The sequence below is a fragment of the Mesoplodon bidens genome (genome assembly GCF_964165515.1).
Source record: "Mesoplodon bidens genome assembly, chromosome: 2".
NCBI classification, from domain to species: domain Eukaryota; kingdom Metazoa; phylum Chordata; class Mammalia; order Artiodactyla; family Ziphiidae; genus Mesoplodon; species Mesoplodon bidens.
The window spans coordinates 88,464,319-88,475,046 of NC_138177.1; the positions used below are offsets into that span (position 1 = coordinate 88,464,319).

The 10,728-nt window shown below is 39.1% G+C and overlaps 1 protein-coding gene across 1 annotated transcript in view; it reads right to left on the reverse strand.

Annotated features, from left to right (window-relative positions):
* Window positions 1–10,328, reverse strand: part of CD53 (CD53 molecule) — a 31,515-nt gene extending 21,187 nt beyond the window's left edge. The window contains exon 1 of the mRNA XM_081218295.1: window positions 10,241–10,328. The gene's annotated coding sequence lies outside the window, so the exon portion shown is untranslated. The remainder of the gene's footprint in view (window positions 1–10,240) is intronic.
* Between the last annotated feature and the right edge of the window lie 400 nt (window positions 10,329–10,728).

Sequence of the window (10,728 nt, forward strand, 5' to 3'; positions counted from 1 at the left end):
ATCATTAGTGTATAGGAATGCAAGAGATTTCTGGGCATTAATTTTGTATCCTGCAACTTTACCAAATTCATTGATTACCTCTAGTAGTTTTCTGGTGGCATCTCTATGTACAATATGTCATCTGCAAACAGTGGAAGTTTTACTTCTTCTTTTCCACTTTGTATTCCTTTCATTTCTTTTTCTTCTCTGATTGCCATGGCTAGGACTTCCAAAACTGTGTTAAATAATAGTGGTGAGAGTGGACATCCTTGTCTCATTCCTGATCTTAGAGGAAATGCTTTCAGTTTTTCACCATTGAGATGATGTTTGCTGTGAGTTTGTCATATATGGCCTTTATTATGTTGAGGTAGGTTCCCTGTATGCCCACTTTCTGGAGAGTTTTTATCATAAATCGGTGTTGAATTTTGTCAAAAGCTTTTTCTGCATCTATTGAGATGATCATATATTTTTATTCTTCAATTTGTTAATATGGTGTATCACATTGATTGATTTGTGTATATTGAAGAATCCTTGCTTCCCTGGGATAAATCCCACTTGATCATGGTGTATGATCCTTTTAATGTGTTGTTGGATTCTGTTTGCTAGTATTTTGTTGAGGATTTTTGCATCTGTGTTCATCAGTGATGTTGGCCTGTAGTTTTCTTTCTTTGTGACATCGTTGTCTGGTTTTGGTATCAGAGTGATGGTGGCCTCATAGAATGAGTTTGGGATTGTTCCTTCCTCTGCTATATTTTGGAAGACTTTGAGAAGGATAGGTGTTAGCTCTTCTCTAAATGTTTGATAGAATTCGCCTGTGAAGCCATCTGGTCCTGGGCTTTTGTTTGTTGGAAGATTTTTAATCACAATCTCAATTTCAGTGCTTGTGATTATTCTGTTTATATTTTCTATTTCTTCCTGGTTCAGTCTCAGAAGGTTGTGCTTTTCTAAGAATTTGTCCATTTCATCCAGCTTGTCCATTTTATTGGCATAGCGTTGCTTGTAGTAATCTCTCATGATCTTTTGCATTTCTGCAGTGTCTGTTGTTACTTCTCCTTTTTCATTTCTAGTTCTATTGATTTGAGTCTTCTCCCTTTTTTTCTTGATGACTCTGATTTATCAATTTTGTTTATCTTCTCCAAGAACCAACTTTTAGTTTTATTGATCTTTGTTATCATTTCCTTCATTTCTTTTTCATTTATTTCTGATCTGATCTTAATCATTTCTTTTCTGCTGCTAAATTTGGGGGGTTTTTTGCTCTTCTGTAATTGCTTTAGGTGCAAGGTTAGGTTGTTTATTTGAAATGTTTCCTTTTTCTTAAGGTAGGATTTTATTCCTATAAAATTCCCTCTTAGAACTGCTTTTCCTGCATCCCATAGGTTTTCGGTCATCGTGTCTCCATTGTCATTTGTTTCTAGGTTTTTCTGTTTTCAGTACGTGGGCCTCTCACTGTTATGGCCTCTCCTGTTGTGGAGCACAGGCTGCAGATGTGCAGGCCCAGCGACCATGGCTCACGGGCCCAGCCGCTCCCCAGCATGTGGGATCCTCCTGTACCGGGACACGAACCCGTGTCTCCTGCATCGACAGGCGGACTCTCAACCACTGTGCCACCAGGGAAGACCCCTCTAGGTATTTTTTGATTTCCTCTTTGATTTCTTTTGTGATCACTTCGTTATTAAATAGTGTATTGTTTGTGTTTGTATATTTTACAGATCTTTTCCTGTAATTGATACCTAGTCTCATAGTGTTGTGGTTGGACAGATACATTATACGATTTCAAGTTTTTGAAATTAACCAAGGCTAGATTTGTGAGCCAAGATATGATCTATCCTAGAGAATGTTCCATGAGCACTTGAGAAAAATGTGTATTCTGTTGTTTTGGGATAGAATGTCTTATAAATATCAATTAAGTCCATCTTGTTTTATGTATCATGTTAAACTTGTGTTTCCTTATTTATTTTCATTTTGGATGATCTGTCCATTGGTGAAAGTGGGGTGTTAAAGTCCCCTAGTATGATTATGTTAGTGTCAATTTCCCCTTTTATGGCTGTTAGTATTTGTCTTATGTATTGAGGTGCTCTTATGTTGGGTGCATAAATATTTACAACTGTTATATCTTCTTCTTGGATCGATCCCTTGATCATTATGTAGTGTCCTTCTTTGTCTCTTCTAATAGTCTTTATTTTAAAGTTTATTTTGTCTGATATGAGAATTGCTACTCCAGCTTTTTTCTGATTTCCATTTGCATGGAATATCTTTTTCCATCCCCTCACTTTCAGTCTGTGTGTGTTCCTAGGTCTGAAGCGGGTCTCTTGTAGACAGCATATATATGGGTCTTGTTTTTGTATCCATTCAGCAAGCCTGTGTCTTTTGGTGGGAGCATTTAATCCATTCACATTTAAGGTAATTATCGATATGTGTGGTCCTATGACCATTTTCCTAATTGTTTTGTGTTTGTTTTTGTAGGTCCTTTTCTTCTCTTGTGTTTCCCACTTAGAGAAGTTCCTTTAGTATTTGTTGTAGAGCTGGTTTGGTGGCGCTGAATTCTCTTAGCTGTTGCTTGTCTGTAAAGCTTTTGATTTCTCCATCGAATCTGAATGTGATCCTTTCCGGGTAGAGTAATCTTGGTTGTGGGTTCTTCCCTTTCATCATTTTAAGTATGTCATGCCACTCCATTCTGGCTTGTAGAGTTTCTGCTGAGAAATAAGCTGTTAACCTTATGGGAGTTCCCTTGTATGTTATTTGTCATTTTTCCCTTGCTGCTTTCAATAATTTTTCTTTGTCTTTAATTTTTGCCAAGTTGATTACTATGTGTCTCAGTATGTTTCTCCTTGGGTTTATCCTGTATGGCACTTACTGTGCTTCCTGGACTTGAGTGGATATTTCCTTTCCTATGTTAGGGAAGTTTTCGACTATAATTTCTGCAAATGTTTTCTCTGGTCTTTTCTCTCTCTCTTCTCCTTCTGGGATGTTGTTGTGTTTAATGTTGTCCCAGAGGTCTCTTATGCTGTCTTCATTTCTTTTCATTCTTTTTTCTTTATTCTGTTCTGCAGCAGTGAATTCCACCATTCTGTCTTCCAGGTCACTTATCCGTTCTTCTGACTCAGTCATTCTGCTATTGATTCCTTCTAGTGTAGTTTTCATTTTAGTTATTGTAGTATTCATCTCTGTTTGTTTGTTCTTTAATTCTTCTATGTCTTTGTTAAACATTTCTTGCATCTTCTCGATCTTTGCCTCCGTTCTTTTTCCGAGGTCCTGGATCATCTTAACTATCATTATTCTGAATTCTTTTTCTGGAAGGCTGCCTATCTCCACTTCATTTGGTAGTTTTTCAGGGGGTTTATCTTGTTCCTTCATCTGGTACATAGGCCTCTGCCTTTTCATCTTGTCTATCTTTCTGTGGATGTGGTTTTTGTTTCACAGGCTGCAGGATTGTACTTCTTCTTCCTTCTGCTGTCTTCCCTCTGGTAGATGAGGGTATCTAAGAGGCTTGTGCAGGTTTCCTGATGGGAGGTACTGGCGGTGGGTATAGCTGACTGTTGCTCTTCAGTTTTTTTTTTAGAGGAAAATTTAAAACTTTATTTATTTATTTATTTATTTATTGTATTAAAGTATTGTTAATTTACAGTGTCTGTAGTTATGGTTTTATGCATGTATACGTATGTTAAAATGTCCTTCCTAATTTGCTCCTGTCCATCTCTCCAAATTCATAGCAACGTTCTTGGTCTTATACTTTAAAATCTAGCAAGTAACATTGAACATTTTTCTCCATGCTTCCTTCCTTACATTTGCTCAGCAGTCCTTTGCTGGAATTTGCCCCTTTCTTTCCCTCTGACCCCTTAATTAGGTTATCTACTAATCATCCTGAGACTCAGCTCACTAGACTGTCAGCTCCTTGAGGGATTCATCTTTGAATCTTCGAGGCCTAACACAGTACCTAATTACACTAAAAACGTAAGATGGTTGAATGAACAAATGACTGGAACTTTGCTCATTAACTCTAAGTTATCTTGTGTCGTGGAATGAACATGACACTGCAGAGTGGGGAGGTTTGGGCTTGAGATTTATTGTGCCATTAATCTAATCTTTTACACATGGAAAATAACCGACCCAGAAGAAGACTGGGCCAGATGCCTTCTAGAGTCACCTCATGTCCAGTATCTTCAGATCCTGTGACAGCTGCTTCAGGACCCTGTAATCTAATTGTCCACAGAGCACCAACTAATGAGGTGCCCACAAACCTGTGGATATCCCCACTGATTCTTTCTTTCACAGACAGGAAAAACAACCTCTTTCTCCTTCCTGATTTTCCACTTAGACTTGCACCAAAGTGAAGGAGAAAAGCCGCCCATTTTGTGAAGATCATTATCACTTTTACCATATGCAACAATGAACCCAGCTTTTACATAAATCAAGAGAGAATTCCCCTTTCCTTTCTTCACTGTAGCTGGTCAGTTATTGAGTTTCCACCCCTTCCAACCCCACTGGAAAAACTGACACCCCTCTGCAGTCAAAATCTGTGACTAATGTGGCCCTGTGAAGAAAGTCCCTGACGTCAGCTTCCAGGAAACCTCCGTGACTGAACTGCAGTTAATTGCAGCACCTCCCACACCCAACGTGGAGGCCAGGGAGGAAGTTCACCCTTTACTAATTTTCCTCCAAGCAAAGAGCTCGGGCTGATAAGCTGTCTCATGGATTTCTAGTTCAATCTCTTTCTTTTCTTTAACCCATACTTGCAGGTCATCTAATACAGTCTTGAAAGTAATCAAGCTTAGAAGTGGCTAAAGTTGGACAGAAGTTCCAAGAAACTATCAATTCTTGCTCTCCAGCCTTATCTGATCCAATTTTAGATTTGGAGTCACAGCAAGACATCTTTGGTGTTACATGGACTATTAGATTTATGAGATGTTAATAAACATTCCTTAAACAAACAAACAAACAAACAACAAACAAAACCATAGGAAGTGAGAGGAATCCATGGTCAATAATTTTGGAAGTGAGATTAAACAAAAATAAAACATAAAATAATAAACAGTTTTTTTAATGAGTGACTTCCGTGAAAACTGATATGTACTAATGTACATTGTGGGTGTCTAAGAGAAAAGTCTACTTATATAACTACAAACCTATTCATATATTACAGATTACTTATTAACAGCTCAGAGAACATAGTGTTCCATGGAATACAGTTTGACAAACACTAGTAATGGATACAGGCAAGTTTAGTTTTGAATTCTAGCAGTGGTACATACCAGAAGTATGGCCCTGGGCAACTTCCTTAATCTCTCTAACTTTTCCAATTTCCTCATCTTTAAAATGGTGATACATTAATACATACCTTATAGGTTGTTCTGAGAGTTAAATGAGATAATATTTCCTGGATTGTTCAGTATCAGAGTGCCTGGTTCAGTGAAAACTGAGGAAAAGATCAAGTTCAGAGCTTCTCTAACAGTCCATTCTTAAAGGTAACTCTGAAATTTCTGCTAGATTTTCAGGAATAAAATTCATTAGGTGCCAGAACACCTTTTTAGTAATCCTTTGCTTGTTTCAGTTTTGTAAATATTTTTTAAAAAATGTTTTGTGTGTTCTTGTGAAAAAATTTAAACCATAAAGAGAGTACAAAGAAGAAAACATAAAATATTCTGAAACGCCACATCCCAGAGATAACCACCATTAACATTTTTGGTGAACATCTTTCCAGACATTTCTTGATATACAGATCTATTTGCTAATTTACATAGAAGAACATGTAATGTTCTTACATCCAGCAAAGTAATTATTGGCTTCCCATTTATTCCTACACAGAGTCTGTGGAGGTCTTTAATTCATCGCTGAACAATATTGGGGCCATTATTAACATAAGTTTTTTTCTAAATAGGAAAGGAAATCTGTCCTCCATGAGGGCTCCCAAATTATGGCCGTCTTGATAAAATAAATTTAGATAAATGATATAGTTCACTGAACTCTGCAAAATGCCAAGCTCTTCATAAATAAATTTTATTTATAATCCTCATATCAACCTCGTAATTTAGGTGTCAATAGCCCTACTTTTCAAACAGGAAGTCCAAGACTCAGACAGCCTATGTAACTGGCACAAGATCACCAGCTAATAATCAACAATGACAGGGCACAGGCCAAGGTCTTTCAGTCTCCCAAGCCTATGTTCCTTCCATTGTCCCAGGTTCTGAGTTCTTACCTCCCACTTCCCAACTCAATTCCCCCCACTGCAATGTGATGAGCCTCCAGGAGGACTCCTTCCATCTTTCACAGTTTTAACCCCTGTGAGCAGTGGCTGAGGTAGGATATGGGTTTTGCATGTCTGTCTATTCATGGAGTAATAAGTAGTTACAGGGGGAGGAGTGATACTAAAATTAAACCAAATCAAACCATCAACTTTCATGCATTAGTTTCCTCTCACCTCTCCATCACTTTGTCAAAGGAATGTGTCTGTTATCTTATTCTTCCCTGAAATTGTGTTCCAGTGAAAATTTCCTTTCAAGGCTGTCCTCAAGGGAGAGGAATTGGTGATTTATAAAAGAGAGGAAGAAGGAAGAAGCAAAGAGAAGAGAAAAAATGAGGGAAAAAAATCCAGATGATCTTGGGTGTCTCATTTTCCTCCATTTGGGAGCTGAGGAAGATCATCGCTCAACAGAAAAATCATAGATGTTCCTAGCAGCTGAACTGAGACAGGGACTTATATAACAAGGCCTCTCTGTAAATCAGGAACAGTTACATAAAACAGTTACCATTGTTCCAGAGTCAGTGGACTAGTGGTTCTCTTTCCTTAGCATAAAATATGTAGAATTTTACTGTGGAGGGTCCCTGTCCTAGAGACCTGTTCATGGTGTGTTCAGGCAAGATATGCCCACGGTGGACAAGGCTCTCTGTGGGATAATGAAAGCCGTTTCTCTGATATTCCTATCAAAAGTTGGTATAGCCTGAATCTAGTCACAAGGAAACATCAGAAATTTTAAAAGATGTGAGTTTTCAAAATCATTTCTCACCTTTATTTTTCAATCTAGTTCTCCTGAAATATAAAATGTCAAACAAATTAAATTGACAAATTAAATAAATATTAAATACTTGATTTGTTAGCATATTGATTTCAGATCATCTGGATTTATAGTTAAGTTATATTTTCATGTCTACCTATGTTAAAAACACTGGAAACTTCTTTATGTGAACAAATAACACAGTTTAATGATGCCTATTTAAAAAGAAGTCTATAAGAAAAGGTGTATAGTGTAGTGTGGAGAAAAGAACATTTCACAGAGACTCAGGAAACATTCTAGATAACTAGTTAAGTAATTTTATGACTTTGGACAAGTCACCTGACCTGAAAAATACACAGATTGGAATGTTATAATAGCAAAACAGGGCTCCCACTATGAGTTGGACAATTTATTTAAGCTTAAATAATCTCTAAGTTCCCTTTAAGCATCAACATTCTAACACTTGGAATATAGTGCATTTATTTTAAATGGCTATGGAAATGTATCCTCGTGGCTGAACAACTTTTGGCCATAGCTAAGATGTATTGTTGCTACTGCTTGGGTAGGAACTCTGCTGTGAAATGGGAAATGAATAGAGGAATTGCCTCTATATCCCAACACAGAGATGAACGGCCTGAGGGCTCACCCACTGGCTTTGGAAAAATGTTATCTTCCTCTTTCAGAAGGCCTACTTCCAGACGGCCTTCCCAAACTGACCACCCAACCTCCAGTTGCAATCCTCTCCTCCTCTGTCCCAGCAGCCACCCTGGAGGCCCACTCTGCAGAGCTGTCTAATGTCTCTGCATTACTCTGCTTCGGTGCTCTGCACCTGCAGTGGCAGCTGGGTCCTGGAGGTTCCTGAAGGCAGGTGTCCAGTCTCTAGGCCCATGGTGATCTGCACACATTGGATGCTCACTCGGTACAGGAAGTACTGTAGGCTGACTAATTCAGGAACATAAACCAAACCACCGTGACTAAATCAACACAGCATTTCCGGAAACAGAAGCTGAGAGAAAGAGAAGGGCTGTAACCTTGCAAAAAGCTCCACCTTTCACTTAAATCTAGGGGGGAAACCTAGGTTGAAGAAGAAGAAATCTGACTCTCACCCTCATTTCAAGCCACATTCCATCAAGCCTGTCAAGTGGAGGTTTCAGGCATAGCTCCATCCAGGGCTGGGCTTGGGACCCTCCTGGTTAGAGATCTTGCCTTCCACTTTCAGGTGTTGGGGTTCTAGAACCAAGTAGGAAAAATTCCTACTTCCTGTGGTCCTGCAACCATGGTTTGTTATAGTCCAATCTTATTTGCTTACTCTCATTTCTAGCATGCCTGGGTGTTCACATTTCTTTGAGTTTGCATATACTGTGTCTTGTCCGAAATGCCATTACCCCCAGTCTCCATAGTAAACTCATCCTTCCTTGAAAATGAACCCAAGCAGTCACCTCTCCCAGGGAGTCTTTGGCACACTCCTGAACTCCTACATTTTGTGCACACGCTTGCTCCATTATAGAAAAGATCACATTGTGTCATATTTGTGTATTGCTGTGTCTGTCCTTCATGTTACTCTACAAATGCTCTGAAATTGATAACCACAACAGTTATCCTTGGGTCTCCAGTGTTTAGCATATGCCTAGCTGCTGGCATGTTGCAAAGTAGGAGTGAGGAAGTTTAAACAGACCTCACGTCCTAGTCTGAAGCCCTCTGCACGGTCAGAAGTCAACCTGAGGACATAAGAAACTAAAGATCAACAGAGTTTGAAGTTTCCAGTGTGTGTCTCTTGTCAATTACCAAATGCAAGGTCACTTAGATAGTAGTAGGTGTAAAAGGCTGGGCTTTGAATCATTCCTTGCTGGTATAAAGGTGTCCAATCCTTTCATTTAAAGCATAAATATTCTAATTGGCCCACACAGGAAACATCACAGGAAATCATGTTTCAGTTCAGCCTCTGCTCTAATTCAACCACAATTTCAAAATAGTGCAGATTCTGGTAGAGATTGAGAAAGCAAAACATCTTTGTTTAGCCAGCAGCTAAGATTCTGCTTTTGCTCAGTTCTCTTCCAAAGTCCTTGCATACATATCTGATATTTCTTATCTCCCAAGGGAGTTCCTTAAAGGCAAGATTTTTTACTGGACAAATATTTTCTTTCTACTTTGCCCCCTTCCTCCCAGGCACAGTGCCTGGTCCTAGGAGGTACTTAACATCTGATTATTTTTTAAATTCAAAGCGCAATAGCCCCTGAGGTGCTTTGGGAATCTAGAGCCATTTTCCCCATTCCCATGCCTCATTGTTAGGTGGGTGAGTGTGGTTCTAGGGGACTTTCCTCTCCATTCCCAGTAAGATCCTTGCAAATATTGGAAGGAGAAAGCTTTCATTGAGAGTTCCCTGTGGTAACCTTACCCCCAGTGACTATAGTGGTTACAGAAAGCCAGGAGCAAAGCTTAGCTATCACTTTCTGAGTCCATAAGACCTCAGTTATTAGTTATGGGGCCTGAATTAGAAATCATTGCAATATCAAGTTTGTTTTGCAAGTCATGCAAAGTTGGTGCATGTCATATTATATTTATCAATATTCTAGTTTTGAATACTAAGGACAATTTTATTTGGGGGAAACCTGAGGATCACAGTGGTCTTCCTGCCCTTTAAAAACAACCAATCTAAGTATCTCTTAGTGGTGTCTAGCTTTTACTTCTCGAAATACAGTTTCTGAGTATGTCCTGTGTCCTTGACTCTGAGCTGAGTATTATGATATATATTAGTTCTTCTGTTTAGTGTCTCTGAGGAATCACAGTGGGAGTCACTAACTTTACTTTTGAAAATTTCTCAAATGAAGAAGATCTGCATCTCCCAGCTACCTTTTAAAATAGCTATGACTTTTGGTTCTCTGCTCACTTTAAAATCACAAGACAAATCTTCTGAAGATCAGCACATGTAGGAAACCTCCCCAACTTCATCTTGTACAGATGGCTCTGGTCAACAGAAATGACCAAACAGAGAAATTCAAGTTCTGAAGCAATTTAAGCACATAAATGCCCTGATCCAAAGAAATATCAGATAATGGGAATCCGGTTAATTGAAACTCCTCTGGCCTCATTGCCTTTTGAGGGTCACTAGAATCTTGTTCATAATTTTACCACTTGCAGTAAATATTTGCAAAAGTTTCAGGAAATTGTAGTTACTAGAGAGGTATATAGAGACTCCTAAGAAGATATCCTAGCCCACATAATATGGTTCAGGTCTCTGCTCTCAAACCAGATTAAAATATCACCAATCTTACCTTTTGCAGGCTCCTTTCCTCAGTCCTTTAGGCAGAATTGGTGATTATCAATGAGGCGCCGAGACAAGGCTGGTAACACGGATGTCGGGGCTATTTGTGTAAAAGGAGAAGTGAAGGGGGAATAAATGTGATCACACTGTGACGACAGGAAGCCCAGATGAGGAGACAGAGGAAGTGGGGCTGGGCCCGCCCTCTTTAGCCTCAAAGATACAATCCTTCCCCCGTGGCTTTTTAGAAGCTTACTCCACAACCCACCCAAATGTCTAAGCCAGTTTCTCTGCAACTCAGGAAAAACTCGAAGACCAAGTTGGTTCAGGCAGGAATCTATGAGAACTGGTGGGTTCTGGGGAGATTTTGACATTGGTTTTTGTCTAGAAAAGGGCAGTGCTTCTCAGTCAAGGTGACATCTCAGAATTACCTGTGGATCTGTTCAAGAATAAGTAGGCCTGACCCCACCATACTTCTTCAGTCCCATTCAGGTAGAGAGA